This window comes from Dermochelys coriacea, chromosome 24 (genome assembly GCF_009764565.3).
Source record: "Dermochelys coriacea isolate rDerCor1 chromosome 24, rDerCor1.pri.v4, whole genome shotgun sequence".
Taxonomy (NCBI): Eukaryota; Metazoa; Chordata; order Testudines; family Dermochelyidae; genus Dermochelys; species Dermochelys coriacea.
In genome coordinates this window covers 12648469-12663791 of record NC_050091.1, presented here as the reverse complement: position 1 = coordinate 12663791, position 15323 = coordinate 12648469, and the positions used below count along the sequence as shown (strand labels likewise).

The 15323-nt window shown below is 55.8% G+C and overlaps 1 pseudogene; it reads left to right on the top strand.

Moving 5' to 3' along the window:
• The first annotated feature begins 288 nt into the window (after positions 1-288).
• Positions 289-5824, top strand: LOC119848072 (annotated as a pseudogene).
• Positions 5825-15323: the final 9499 nt, after the last annotated feature.

Genomic DNA, 15323 nt, shown 5'->3' with positions numbered 1-15323 from the left:
CCAGCCCTGCTTGCTCGGGCAGGGCACTCCCCAGAGACAGCCGCACAACGCCACGGCCCCCTACAGAATATCAAGGTTTTTTAGTGCGGGAAGGGGGGGGTTCTCTCAGAGCTGAGGAGAGAACCCAGGAGTCCTGGCTTCCAGCCCCCTCTACTCTAACCACTAGACCCCGCTCCCCTCCCAGAGCTGGGGCCAGAAAAGCAGACTCTGTTCTGTGATGTTTCCTGTGTTCCAGGTGAGGTGGCTCTGTCGCAGCTCCGACCCCAGCCCCCCGCCCTCTCCAGAGCCATGGACATTCGTCTTGTCTTGTGTCGCCTCTGGACTCTTCTAGCTACGGCCAACGGTGTGTGGTGTTTGTTTCTGGAGGTCTAACGGATTATAGTGGGGGGAGCCAGGACTCCTGGGTTCTGTCCCAATTCCTGGAGGGGGAGTGGGGTATAATGGGTTCTATCCCCAGCTCTGCCAGTGAGCAAGACCCTGCTCCATGCCTCAGTTTCCCCCACCACTTTGTCTATTTACCATAAACTCTTTGGGGAGGAACCATTTCTCAATGTGGGTCTGTGCAGCGCCTGGCACGGCGGGGGGTGGGCCCCAATCTTGGCAAAGGTTTGTGCAGCGCCTGGCACGACGAGGGGCTGACAGGGTCCGTGCAGCTCTTAGGAAAGCATCACATGGGTTTTTCCCTGGAGAAAATCACCATGGGAAACATTCTCATTTTCCAGACAGAATCATAGAATATCAGGGTGGGAAGGGACCTCAGGAGGTCACCTAGTCCAACCCCCTGCTCAAAGCAGGACCATTCCCCAATTTTTGCCCCAGATCCCTAAATGGCCCCCTCAAGGATTGAACTTACAACCCTGGGTTTAGTGGACCAATGGTCAAACCACTGAGCTACCCCTCCCACAACCACGGGGACCTTCCTGGTCTGGCGGCTGGAGGGAGTCAGCAGAAATGACTCAAAATGACTCGCAGGGCGGCCAGCTGGGGGCCCGAGAACCCCGTTCACGGGGTCTGATCCGTCCCAGTGGTCAGGAAAGGTCCTGGCAAACCAGTAAATGGTGGCCAAGGAGTGGATGAGGAATCACTGTTTGCCGGAAGTCGGGAGGAATTCCTTTCACAGCACGTCCTTCCAGCCGTTCCCGCGGCATCCCTGGGGAAAGCGGCGTAGCGAGGAGCTGTAGGTGTGAGGAAGATTCTTGCATCGCTATTCGGGAAGTGAGCTCCCCACGGTACGTGGCACGGTGCCGTGACACAGAGCAAGGCGCGGGCTCTCGAGGCCGGACATCCTGAAGCAGCAGATTAGAGCAAAATCGCGGCTTTCAGCAAAACAAAACAGCAGCTCTCAGGCCTTCATAGTCAGTGTGACCAACGCAGCGACGCTGCCAGGGTCTGCCGAGAGCCTGAGCCCATTGCCAGGAGGGGGAGAAGCTGCTCGGAGTGTGACCGACGCAGGGACACTGCCTGGGTCTGCCGAGAGCCTGAATCAATTGCCAGGAGGAGAGAAAAATGCCCCAGACATCTCAATGGGGTTTTAACTCCAAGCCCCTTGGCCCTAGGGGTACCCTATCAACCCCCCCTCCCTCTGCTAGGGGGTCCTGCATGAGGGGCAGAGCACAACAGGCCTGCCCTCCCTCCCCCAAAGTAGAGATCCCCAGCTGCCAGGGTAAGGCCTGTGGAATCCCACCACTGCCATCAGTTTGAACACACTGTCCCCCTGGGTAGGGGGGTTGAATCAAACACTGAGTCAGAGCCACGTGGGGCGGGGTGTGTGGCCTTAATCCAACTGGAAGGAGCAGGCAGGGGTTGAGGAGTCAGGGCGCTATCTTGCTTTCACCCCTTGACAGTCGTTCTTTCCCCTCCCCACTAAGGGGGGGTGAATATGGGCATTATCCAGTCATGCACCAGCAGCATATATACCACGGAGAGTAAACCGAACTTCGAGTTCGGGGGTGGCGTCTACGTGAGGATCCGCTCCGAGGTCTGCAGAGAGACCACCTGCAACACGGGGGTGATAAAGCACCGTACGTACCCGGGCCTGCACCCCCACCCTGGCACTTCACACCTCCTCGCTGCCCTGCCCTTTCCCTCCACTTCCCTGCACCCTTGGAGATCAGGGACCCATTGCACCAGGCACTGCCTCGATCCGCTGGACTCAGATCAGGGCCCCCCATCATGTCGGGCGCTGCCCAGACCCCCCTGACTGAGATCAGGGCCCCCCATCATGTCGGACGTTGCCCAGACCCCCCTGACTGAGATCAGGGCCCCCCATCATGTCGGGCGCTGCCCAGACACACAAGGAGACACAGCTCCTGTGCCAAGGTAGGATCATTCTTACCATGTTCCCGTTGGGGAAACTGAGGCCCAGGAAGGTCCAAGCTCCCCCTGCCAGTCAGCAGCAGAGTTGGGAGGAAGAGAACCCAGGCATCCTGATGCCCAGCCCTGTGCCTTCACTGCAGCCCACCCACCCTGGAAACACCAAGACACAAGGAGCGGCTTCCCACTTCAGCCCTGATTCTGATTCCCCCCTCTTTGTCTGCAGGCCCCAAAATCAGCACCGTGCCCAACGGAGGACAGTGCCCATCGTGCTTTGCCCCGGGATCCCACCGCTGCCTCCACAACATCATTCTGCACTGCCAGAGGGGCGCCAGCCAGTGCATTGACATTGTCGGGGGGCTGTTAGAGAGTGAGTTCCCCATAGGCCCCCCGAGGCCAAATCTGCTCAGGGGACGCCCGGGCCTGCCAGCGGGCACCGGACCAAGCACTTCCCCCCCACAAGTGGGGCAGGTTGTACAGTACCTGGGCGGGGCTGTGGGGAGAAAGGGCCTGTGTTCAAAATCTGCAAACGAAAAAGGGGTCCAGCAGGTGGATCGTTCAGAACTACTTCATCTTCTCCTTCTTTTCTCCTTCCATTCTTCCCGCCTTTCCCCTCCGTCCTTGGGGTCGCTTGCCCCGTGGCGGGGGAAGCCCCAGCACCTGGACCCTGCTGCGGCCCTGGGACTGCCGGAGCTCTCACTCCCTGCTGCGCCCTGGGGCCGTGACGCAGAGTTAGAGCTTCTCCACTCTTGGGGCCGCAGTGGGGCTGGGGACAGAAAGGAGCACACGGGTTGTGGGGCAGGTGGAATGCGGGGGGGACCCTGGGTGGAACAGGGGCGGGGCCCCAGGGAAGGGGCAGAAAGGGATGGGGCTGTGGGCGGGCCCACAGGCAGAAGGGGCAGAACGGGGGCGGGACCGCAAGCCGAAGGGGTGGGGACGGGTCCCACACAGGGCCCCAGGAAACCTTAATCCACTTCTGCCATCTTTTCCTGATTGTTTTCCCGTCTTTTTCTTCTTTCCTTCTCTTTCCTCTTGTCGTCTTTCCTTCCTGTCCATTTCCTCCTTCTTCCCCCTTCCTGACTCCCCATTTTGGGAAACTCCCCCCTCTCTTTTCCTGGGGATTTTCGAAATGGCCCCACACCAACCAGAATTGTCTCCTTGTTTCCTCTTCCGCCCGCCCCCGGGCCCCTGGCCAGCCGTCTGTCTCCAGCTGGCGTCTCTTGTTTTACGCTCAGACTGGAAGATCTGGGGAGCAGGGGCCGTCTCTCAGCTGCTTGGCCAGCACCTGGTGCAGTGGGGCTCTGTGCCCCCCATGCCACAGGCTCTGTGCCCCCCATGCCACAGGCTCTGTGCCTCCTCTGTGCCAGGGGCTCTGTACCCCCCATGCCAGGGACTCTGTGCCCTGCATGCCAGGGGTTCTGTGCCATTCCTGTGCCAGGGTCTCTGTGCCCCCCATGCCAGGGACTCTGTGCCCTGCATGCCAGGGGCTCTGTGCCTCTCCTGTGCCAGGGGCTTTGTGCCCCCCATGCCAGGGACTCTGTGCTCTGCATGCCAGGGGCTCTGTGCCTCTCCTGTGCCAGGGTCTCTGTGCCCCCCATGCCAGGGACTCTGTGCCCTGCATGCCAGGGGCTCTGTGCCTCTCCTGTGCCAGGGGCTCTGTGCCCCCCATGCCAGGGACTCTGTGCCCTGCATGCCACAGGCTCTGTGCCTCTCCTGTGCCAGGGTCTCTGTGCCCCCCATGCCAGGGTCTCTGTGCCCCCATGCCAGGGGCTCTGTGCCCTGCATGCCAGGGGCTCTGTGCCTCTCCTGTGCCAGGGGCTCTGTGCCCCCATGCCAGGGGCTCTGTGCCTCTCCTGTGCCAGGGGCTCTGTGCCCCCATGCCAGGGGCTCTGTGCCTCTTCTGTGCCAGGGGCTCTGTACCCCCCATGCCAGGGACTCTGTGCCCTGTATGCCAGGGGCTCTGTGCCTCTCCTGTGCCAGGGGCTCTGTGCCCCCCATGCCAGGGACTCTGTGCCCTGCATGCCAGGGACTCTGTGCCCCGCATGCCAGGGGCTCTGTGCCTCTCCTGTGCCAGGGGCTCTGTGCCCCCATGCCAGGGGATCTGTGCCTCTCCTGTGCCAGGGGCTCTGTGCCCCCATGCCAGGGGCTCTATGCCTCTCCTGTGCCAGGGGCTCTGTAACCCCCATGCCAGGGACTCTGTGTCCTGCATGCCAGGAGCTCTATGCCTCTCCTGTGCCAGGGGCTCTGTGCCCTGCATGCCAGGGGCTCTATGCCCCTATGCCAGGGGCTCTGTGCCTCTCCTGTGCCAGGGGCTCTGGGCACACACACACCCCCATGCCGGATAATAAAGCCAATTTCTCTGGACAGAAGACATCCAAATCCCTTTTGCAGCCACAGGATGAGCTACCAAGGATGTGTCCAAGATCAAAGTCGGGGACGTCCTGATGTTGGGCGTATTCATCTATCGAATCAAGAACATCCAGTTAAGCCCGGCCACCAGAATGGAGACCAAGGACCTGCTGAGCTCCATCCCACTGACTTGCCCCCGCTTGGAGCTATTCCCTCCCTCCACCCCCCAGGCATGTCTGTGACTGGCCCCCTAACTGTGATTCAGTAACCCCCCCACCCCCATGCGGGGAATAACGCTGCCGAGCCGCCTTCATGAAGAGCTTTGAGAACCATCAGTGCAGGGCCCAAGCCAAAGCCCCATTATGGGCTTTGCACTGAGCGTGACAGGCCTGAGTATTAGAAAGACTCAGCAGCAGCTTCTCCCCAGAGAGTGCTCTCAGGGGTAGAACCCAGGAGTCCTGGCTCCCCGCCCTCCTATTCTAACCCACCAGCCCCCACTCCCCTCCCAGAGCCAGAGAGAGAACCCAGGAGTCCTGGGTCCCAACCTCCCCCCCCGCTCTAACCACTAGACCCCACTCCCCTCCCAGATCCAAGAACAGAACCCAGGCATCCCGCCACCCCTCCACACTCTGTTCTCACCTTTTGTATGTCCACACGCCCATGCATTGAATAAAGCTGGACCCTAAATCCAAATTCCCTGCAGAGCGCATGTGTCCGTACAGCTGCCCCCGTCTGCGCCGGACCCAGGAGTCCTTGGCCCCCACCCCCACCTCCCAGAGACTAACGGGGACTCGCATCACACGACAGTATTGCCAAGAGCAGCTCTACACTAAACACTTGGGGTGAGCCGGCTGCATCGCTCTGGCGTGTGAACCATCCACACTCTGGGGGCCATTCGGAAGCCGACCTAGGCCTGGTGTAGCCGGTGCTGGGTCAGTGGGGAGAATCCATACGTCCCAGCTCCCACCTCTCGGGGAGAAGGACTAACTCCGGCAACAGACGCACCCCGCCCCTTGGCGTAGTCGTGTCTACACTGAAGCGCTACAATGGCACAGTGGCCGCATTTCAAGTGGACATTAGGATGGCCAGGTGCCTGATTTTTGACCGGAAAGTCCAGTCCTGTCGAAAACGGGACCTGACAGTGTCCGGTCAGATCTACTGACCGGACGCCAAAGTCTGCAGGCGGGGAAGGTGGGGAGGCACTGGGTCAGACTCATCACCCGTGCCAGCCCCTACTGAGCCGGGGCTGCCTCCTACCTTCACCGGTGGGGGCTGCAGCTCCCAGCCCCGGCTCTGCAGGTGAGTCCCTCCTGACCCCAGCCGGGGGTGGCAGGAGAAAAGCAGTGAGTGAAGGGGGGAGGGAGGAAGAGGAGTGGACAGGGTGGAGCCTTGGGGGAAGAGGCCGGGCAGGGGTGGGGCGTCAGAGGGAAGAGGCAGGTCAGGGGAGATTCCAGCACTCCTGCTGGAGTGTCCGGTTTTTAAATATTACCAGGTTGCCAACCCTAACAGGCAACCCCTTAGAATTCAGGACGCTCACACCCAAGAACCATCCCAAACCAGAGAGAGACAGAGCAGGCTGCTCCCTAAGGCAGAGAGGCCCAGCTCACCTCCTCGCCTTTCTCTAGTCTGGCTCTCCGCAGACTGACTCAGGCCACATCCGTCCTTGCAGTGCCCCCGAGCCTGCCAGTGTGACTGGAAACCCCCGGAGAATTTCAAGGACAGCTTGTCACTGTAACCCTGTTTCCAACACCCCCCCAAAGGGGGGGAATGGAAGGAACATTGGACAGGCGAACTCCAGCCTCCACACTCCCGAGTGCAGGTCTGGGCGGGGTTTGAGAGGGACAGCAAAGAAACAGCTGTCTAGAAAATCAGCCACTTTGTCACTCTGAGTCTCAGTTTCCCCTTCTGTGCAATCATCTTTTTCTTTGTCTGTTTAGATTGGAAGCTCGCCAAGGCAGGGGCTGGCTCTCAGTGTGTGTCTGGGCAGTGCCTGGCACAACAGGGGTTCCCTGATCTCAGCCCGGGGGTCTGGGCAGAACCGGCATAATAGGGCCCCCACCTCAGTTGGGGTCTGTGGTCCCCAGCACCCCATTGTGACACCCTGTACCCCAAAGCAACACCCTCGCACCCCCTTATTTACCATGGTGATAGCATTGTGATGTATTTTGTACACAGTCTGCCTTGTGAGGTATCATTCTAAAAGTCTTGATCTGTTGAGCATTAATATCCTGTTGGATTGTGTATTCTAGCATTGTATGGGGCGTTATAACATTTTGTTACTTATGTGTTACTGAAATAGGTTGTGAGGTTGGGAACACCCACAACCAGCCTTTCAGGTGCAACAATGGAGCAGCCAGACAGTGTTGAGGGCCCATTGAAGGAACTCCACACTCCCAAGGACGACCCCAGGAACTGAATACAATGGAGACCTCTCAGGGAGAGCACAGAGACAATGGAGGCTGCTTGACTCACGTCACAGCAAAAGCTTTTTCCATCCAACTGGAGGAACCTGTAAAGGGGGGGAAGTGACGTCTTCACTTGTCTTCACTCCCCCCACAACCCAACACCTGGAAACACGTCTGGAGGACAAAGACTGAACGAGGGAGGGGGTCCCGGGTTGGAAAGGAGAATCCCAGTCTGTGTATCAAGGATACTGTACTGTCAGGGTGAGACACAGCCTGATTCAAACCCTGGCTAGTTTCTAGAACTCAGCCTGCGATTTTACTTTTTATTTCGTAGGTGACCAGCTTTGATGTGCACACTCACTCCTTACAGTCACTGAGCATCTCTCTGTCTGCAGTTAATAAATTGGTTTTATACTTTACCTATAACAGTGGGTTTTGCTTGAAGTGTTTGGGGAATCTGCACAAAAGCTGGTGCACGTCCACTTTCCTTTGTAGAAGTGGCAGCCTGGGAAATGAACTTACACTGGCAGGCTTCTGACCAAGGCAGGACAGTACATCCCAGGGGTCCTACAATGGGGAGCCGGGGGAATTGGCTGCAGCCTCTCTATTGGTGGTTTATGAGTGACTGGGAAAAGCATTCATGTAACTCAGCTCGGAGTATCCTTACCTGTGAATGTCTGGGTAAGTGCAGGAACCTGGAGGGGTTTGCAGCTCGTCACAGCATCACAATGTGAGAGGGAGCCCAAGCTGGTGTGACAGAGGGCTCAGTGGTACCCCAGTTCTAGGTTGCACCCCGGGGAACCTGTCACAATTGGGCAGCGAGCAGTGTGAAATGCACAGCTTGTTGTTCTGAGTGAGACTTGCACTTCATACGCTAGTGTAGAGATTTGAAGCAAGATGTTAAGTGTGGTGGCTAAGAACAGTCAAAGAGGTTACCAGTTTGTTATTTTCTGTTTGCTTATTTTGGGAAAGGGACGTAGGGACAGAAAAGCAGCAAGATGAGTGAAAACAGTAAAACCATTGAGAAGCTGGAGCTGTTCAGATTGCAGGCAGCAGAAAAAGAAAAAGAACACAGGCGAATTTTGGAGCTAAAGCTGGCAGACACTGCCAGAGAGGAGGCTGCACACAGTACTCCTGGGGGAATTCTGCACCAAAAAATTTAACACTTTGCACACAACATTTGAAAATTCTACAAAATTCTTCTCTTCTTCTTCAACACTTAGCCAGACAGTTGGCCATGGCAATCGTTCGCCCTTTGGTCCATTCCTGCACAACCACAAAGGCTTGACAGGCTGAGAGTCCAACATTGGAACAGACTTGTTGAACCCATGTAATAGGGGGTCTGCCTCTGAGCCGCCTCCACCCTTCGGTTGGTGGGATTTTATCCCGGATGTTACAAGCCACCTGGAGAACGGCGTTCACTGGAATGTCTTGTGGCATCCTTGGGACATGTCCGAAAAGCGTAAGGTGCCACCTGTAGACAGTGACCCCAGTAGTCTGTAGACCAGAGCGACCATAAACATCTGCATTACAGATGAAGTCATTCCACTTTATGCCCAGGATACGACATTGACATTTTGTGTGGAAAGCTTCCAGCTTTGTCCAGTCTGCATGGCGTAGTGTCCATGTTTCACAGCCGTACAACAGTATGGGAAGGATACAGCTCGAATAAATCGTGAACTTGGTTGTCACACTAAGATGATGTGGATTCCATATCCATTGTAAACAGCCCGTGGCAGATGCTGCGATGCCAATCCAATGGAGAACCTCCGTGTGAAAACTGGAGGAGCTGGTAAGTATAGAACCCAGATAGCAAAAGCTGGAAACTGATTTGACGGTTTCGTTGTTCAAAGAGATTGGAGTCGCCGGTGGACCTGGTCCTACATTTTGCAGTTTTGTCTTTGACCATGAAACATGGAGACCAACCTTTGATGACTTCTCCTCCATATGCTGGAGTGCCTCACCAAACCTGTCAGGGCTCCATACTAAAAAACCAATGTCATCAGAGTAGTCAGGGTCTGTGAGAAAGAGATCACCAATCTCAGTGCCCATGGACCTGACGGAATGCTGCATTATGAAATCCATTGCCCGACAAGAGAGTGCAGGGGCCAGAACGCAGCCCTGCCTAACACCAGATACTGATTTAAAAAGTGCTGATGTCCGGTTCCCCAGAAGAACACGGGCAGTGGTTCCATTAAGCAGCTCTCTAATCAAGTCCAACAGAGTGGTAGGGGCACCTACGCCCTTTAAGGCCTTCCATAACGTGACATGGTCTACTGAATCAAATGCAGCCTTAACATCAACATACAGTACGTGCAGGGGCTTCCTGAACTCGCGATGTATCTGTGACAACAAGCGAAGGGCCAAAATGGCATCTAATATGGACCTGTTCCTCGTAAAGCCTGACTGTTGGGGATGATGCTTCCGATATAGCAAAGGCTCCAGGCATTCCAGAAAAACATGCACAAACACCTTCCCTGGAACAGAGAGCAAGGAGATCAGCCGGTAGCTCTTACATTCACTGTGCAGTGCCTTGCCCTTATGGAGTGAGATCACAATCCTGTCCTTCCAGGCAGCTGGCAGGGCTCCAGTTCTCCACACCAGGCGAAAGATGGCCAGAAGTGATGTTGCTCCTGGATCAATAGCACATTTTAGCAGCTCTGAGGGGATGCCATCGGCACCGGCTGTGCGTCCATTTTTCAGTTTGGAGATGATGCACTTCACTTCATCCAGTGTTGGTGCATCAGTACAAATGTCCGGATCCAGAACCGCAGTGACGGCCAGATCATCCAGCTCTGAACAAGCAGCAGCTGGAGGACGGTTCTGGACACTGTGAGAACGTTCCACTCAGCATGAGAGAATGAGATTTCCATGGATGACCTCGGCTGCCATTCATGATGCAAAATACAAAATTCTGCATATTTATTTGTCAAATTAACACAATAGAATCATGCCAGTTTCAATGATTTTGGTCATTTATTTCAAAATATCGGTCAGCAAGTATGGCCATAATAATACAGACCCCCCCAAAAAAGATTCTGATTTTTTTTTTTGGACAAATAGATTCCTTACGAGGCATTTTAATACTGAACTTTGTGTAATTCATTTAAACGACACTACAGACCTGTATGTCCCGCACCTGTCAGAAGCAGGGCAAAGGCCGGGGGCAGTCAGGGTAACGGAGGAGCTGAGGGAGGGGGAAGGAGCCTGGGAATGAACCTGGAGGCTGTTGGGGGGAGGGAGGTTTTTCTTTGGGGAAGGGGGATTGTTAGGGAGTTGGGGAGCCTCCCCCATGCAGACCCCGCCTGACCCCAAGCCTCTCCCGTTCAGTCAGGCACATTTGCCCCTGTCCCCGCACTCCTCATCCCCATGGATCTCTGCAGCCCTCTCCCCCATCCCCAGGCTCAATCCTGGCCCCCCACTAGCTCCTGAGCCCCAGTCTGTGACCCCCCCAGCAGCCCTGGGTGCCCCTCTGTCCTATCCTGGCTCTGCGGGCAGGGGGCGGTGCTGAGCTCTGCTCTGGGGGCAATTCTGCAGCCCTGGGCAGAGAGTTTTGTGTTTTCCTGCCCCAGAAGCGCTGCAGTCCCGCCCTGGGCCCACCAGAGGCTGCTGTGGCCCGAGAAACACAGCTGACTGGTCTGGCGCCAGAGCGGCCCCTATGGGCACAGGGCAGAACTGCAGCGCTTCTTGGTCCAAATGTATTTTATGCGGGGAAATCCTGGTCCCAGATCTCCCGGGGAACCAGGAGCGCCCAGAAGCTGCTATCCCTGTAATTCCCCTCCACCAAGCTGAGCTTCTAATCTGCCGGGGGGGGGGGCTCAACCCCGAGTTTCAGTCCCAGGCCTTGCCCCCACTCCACCCTTTCCCCGACACCCCCACCCTGCTCTGCCTCTTCACACCCCCCAATCTGCCACCACCCTTGAGCGTGCCCTGCCTTTGCTCCCCCACCCCCAGTGCCTCCTGCACGCCTCGCAACAGCTGATCCACGCAGGGGGGCAGGAGGCACTTGGAGGGAGGGGGAGGTTCTGATCGGCGGGGCCACCGGCAGGCAGGAGGCGCTGGGCGGGGGGGGTGGGGCAGATGGCTGCTCCAGCCTCTGCAGAACCAGGCAGGAAGTACATAAAGGCTGTCAGCGTTAATGGCAGGGAACACCATGGATGGGAAGATACGGGTGTAGAAATGTCTGTGATCGGGCTGAGAATAGTAGGAGAGGGTGACATACTGCCAGGGCAGCTGGCAGAGCTTGTATTAGTAGGAGGCTACAAAATCCTTGTGCCTTTGGCCAAAGTGCACATATAGAAACTGAGGGGAGAGAAGCTGTATTATCAGTGGGAGTGGTGGACAATAGCCCCACTGATATGCCCATCGGTAATGATTTCTTCCTTGTACCTCAGGCTGTTAGGGGTCGTCCTGCCCCAGGAAGGAGCATTCTGCTGGGACCCAGAGGGGAAGGGCAAGGTCCCAGGAACTGCTGAACGAATGGGAGGGAGTCTCATTGATTCCTCTGCATCTGGGGGGAAGGGGCCTGCTTCCAGTGGTGGGGGTGGTTGAGCCCCCCTCCTGCATTGCAGCTGGAGACAACACCAGCTCAGGAAGGGAGAGGGGTGTAGCACTTGTCAGTGACACAACTGTCCAGGCTGTTAGCTGTGAGCCCTACACAGCTGAACGGGGGATAGATCCCACTTAGAGAACACAGAGCTGGGTGTCTTAAAGGAGGAAACGGGAAGGAATAGTAGGAACTGGGGAACTGACCTCCCAGAGGGGAGTTGTCACACACCTGACCTCTCGGGATAGAGGGGGGGTGACGGAAGGTACCGCACTCCAGCTCCCAGGTTTTCAGGAGGCTGTTCCTGACGGGCTTGTGAAAACGAACTCTGGGCTGGTCTACACTGGTAACGCTAAAGCCCTGCCATGGCAGCACTTTAACGGTGCATGTGTAGCTGTGGCAGAGAGCTCTCCCAGCGCTCTACTTACCACGCGGCGCGCGGCTCCCAGTGCTGGGGCACAGCGCTGAGACTTGCAGCACTCGGGGGCAGGGGGGTTCACAGCCCAAGCGAGAAAGTTGCAGCACTGTAAAGTTCCTCAGTAGACAAGCCCTCTGTCTCTTTAAGACAGGAGGCAGATCCTACTGACAGAGGGGAAGGGAGGAAGACACAGAGTAGCAGCTGTTTATTCCTCTTAGCCCAGACAGCCCAGCTCACAACCCTCCGGGAGAAGGGGCCAGGGAAGGTCCCAGTGCTGAGAGTGAGGATCTCAGGGTAACCCCCAGGGCAGGTGGATTTTTTGCCTGGGCATAACCCTGGGGCTGAGAAGCAGCTCCACAGAGGGCCAGCCAACACGCAAAGCCTCCTGACATCCTCACCTCACCAGTCCCTGGAATGCCAAACCCGCAAAAGCATGAAGGGACTGAGATCCCACACTGAAGGGGACACTGAAGGGAAAGAAAAACCCAGTCACTGAACACATGCTAAGGTTCAGGGAGGAGTTGCAAGACACAATGGGAATGGAACAAACCAGGCTGTCTAAACAGAAGGCATGGTATGAGAAAGATGCTTGGAAATGCCCCCCTGTGATAAAAGATTTGGTGGTACTGTTAAATCTCATGATAAAACGTTAGACGGTAATGGTAAACCTTACAACAAGGAATTTGGTACTGAGGGTAAATCCTATGAAAAGATGCAACAGGCATGATTCTGGGAAAAAGCTTTTGGACATGCTAGGATGGTAAATAAGAACACACCCTGTGTGAAGAGGCCCTGTGGAAATACAACTTCTCAGCTACTACCTGGAAGCAGCCATGAAGCTTGGCAGAGCAGAAAAACCATAATAAACCTGGCCTGCTGTGTGGAAGGGGAAACCAAGACACGCCACCTCATGGCATTGATGGCTAAATGCTAAGATACCTACACTCCAGAAAACATTAATATCTCCACTGAGTTAACAGCAGTTGCAAAAGCACAATGTTTAACAATGCTGCACAGATACAGAGATGTTTTCTAGCAGGAGGCACACTGGCTTGCTTCTGAGATCACTAAACTGAGCCACAAAATGTTAAATGGGACACAGAACTTTGCAAGAGCTTGTGTGCATAATGTTACGAGGTTTAGCAACACTTGGAAGTTGTATGCTATGACTGAAAGAGAAACTTGGGCTCAAGGCCTCGGCATTAATCAGTGAACTGCAGTAAACTAAGCGGGGAGGTATGACACTCTGCACCCCAAAGCAACACTCCGGCACCCCTATATTTACCATGGTGATAGGATTATGTTATGTTTTGTACACAGTCTGCCTTGTGAGGGATCATTTTAAAAGTCTTGATCTGTTGAACACTAATATCCTGTTGGATTGTATGTGCTGTCATTGTATGGGGAGCTATGGAGTTTTGCTGTTTTGCTGCTATTGAAATATGTTGTGAAATTGGAAACACCCACAATCAGCCTTTCAGGTACAACAGTGGAGAAACCAGACATTGATGATGGCCCATTTAGGGGACTCCACACTCCCAAAGACAAACCTAGGAACTGGATACGATGGTGATGATGATCGGCCCTGCTCAGAGGGAGCATGGAGACAGTGGGGGCTGCTTGACTCACATCACAGCAAAAGCTCTTTCCAGCCAGCTGGAGGAACCTGTAAAGGTGGGGAAGTGATGTCTTCACTTGTCCTCACTCCCCCCACAGTCCTCCCCCACAGCCACTCCCCCCACAGTGCTGGCTGGCGGCTTGGAGCACAGTGTCAGAGGTCAGGGCTCCTGGATTCTATTCTGGACTCTGCTGGGTGACCTTGGGGAAATCACATTCCCCCCCATGCCTCCCATCCCTCCCATCCATTGTCAACTCACACCATGAGCCTTTGGGGGCAGGGGCTGTGTATCTGGGCCGTGCCTGGCAAGACAGGGGCCCTGCCGTCTGTCTCTCCATCCATCCTCCCATGCACCCCATCTGACCATCCAGAGCCCTCTGCAGGTGGGGCCTCCAGACCCCAGGTCTGGGACTTAACAGCCCATTGAGATGAACAGAGCATCTCCTCCCTCCACAGCAATGGGCTCAGGCTCTCAGCAAACTCAGGAAAATGTAAGTCATGCACATTTCTTCACTTTTCTCCCCAACCACAAAGGCTAGAAATTTCCTTCTTATTTCTTTGAAAAGGGAAACTGTGATTCTGACTGAAACCGAGGAACTGGCGGCCCAGGCAGGGATGTACCATAAAAAGCTAGCCACGTATGACACCTGGACTTTTATCCCATCGCTATTGCACTAGCTGTAAAACACCCCATAAAGGCAGCATCTTTCACCTGCTGCCCCATGCCACGTACTCTCCCTGCCTCTGTTTACCTAGCCATTCCCCTTTTACTTCCCCACCCCACTGCAATTCGGCCCCTGCACGCAACTAACCCTACTCCCATTCCCTGGTGCCCTGCCCCAGGTTTGAGCCCGTCCTTGTACTTTGCCCATCACAGCACCGCCTGCCTCACTGGGGGATGGATGCATTGAAGACTGGGAGGCGCCCGGTGATGGGCAGCCACATGAGGTATTTTCATTCCCCGTGTTTCCTGGATCCTGTCTGGTGATTTCCCATGTCCCGGCACCACTCCCTGCTCTGTGCATAAAACCTCCTGGCGGGGGAGCCGGCAGCATCAGAGACCCGTGCCATGCCTGCCCCACGCGTCCTCTGCCTGCTCGCCGCTCTCCTGGCTGTGGCTGAGGCCCAGGCGACAGCAGGTGTGTCTCTGGTTTCCAGGGGAGCCGTGGTGCCGGTGTATCCCTGAGACACAGGGGGCATGTCAGCGGGACAGCAGCTCTGGGAAGTGGGGAGACGGAGGAACATGTGTGGGGATGGTTGGGTCATTGGATAGAAGAGAGTGTGGGGATGAATAGATGGATGGATAGATGGGACATGTGGTGAGGGAGGGAGAGATGAATAGATGGACAGATGGATAGCCATACAGGGGGACGGATGGAGGGATGCACAAGGGATGGATGGGTGGAGGGATAGGCATGTAGGGGGAATGGATGGATGGATGGATGGATGGATGGATGGATGGATGGATGGATGGAGGGGCATGTAAGGGACAGATGGATGGAGAGATGGAGAGAAGGATGGGTGGGCATGTGGGGGGAAGAGTGAATATGTAGGGGATGGATAAATGGATGGGTGAGCAGGGGGATGGATGGATGGGCGTCAAGGGGCAGGGAGGTGGAGAGACGGATGAAATTATGGGTGGATGGGTGTGTAGGGGAATGGATGGAAAGGCGT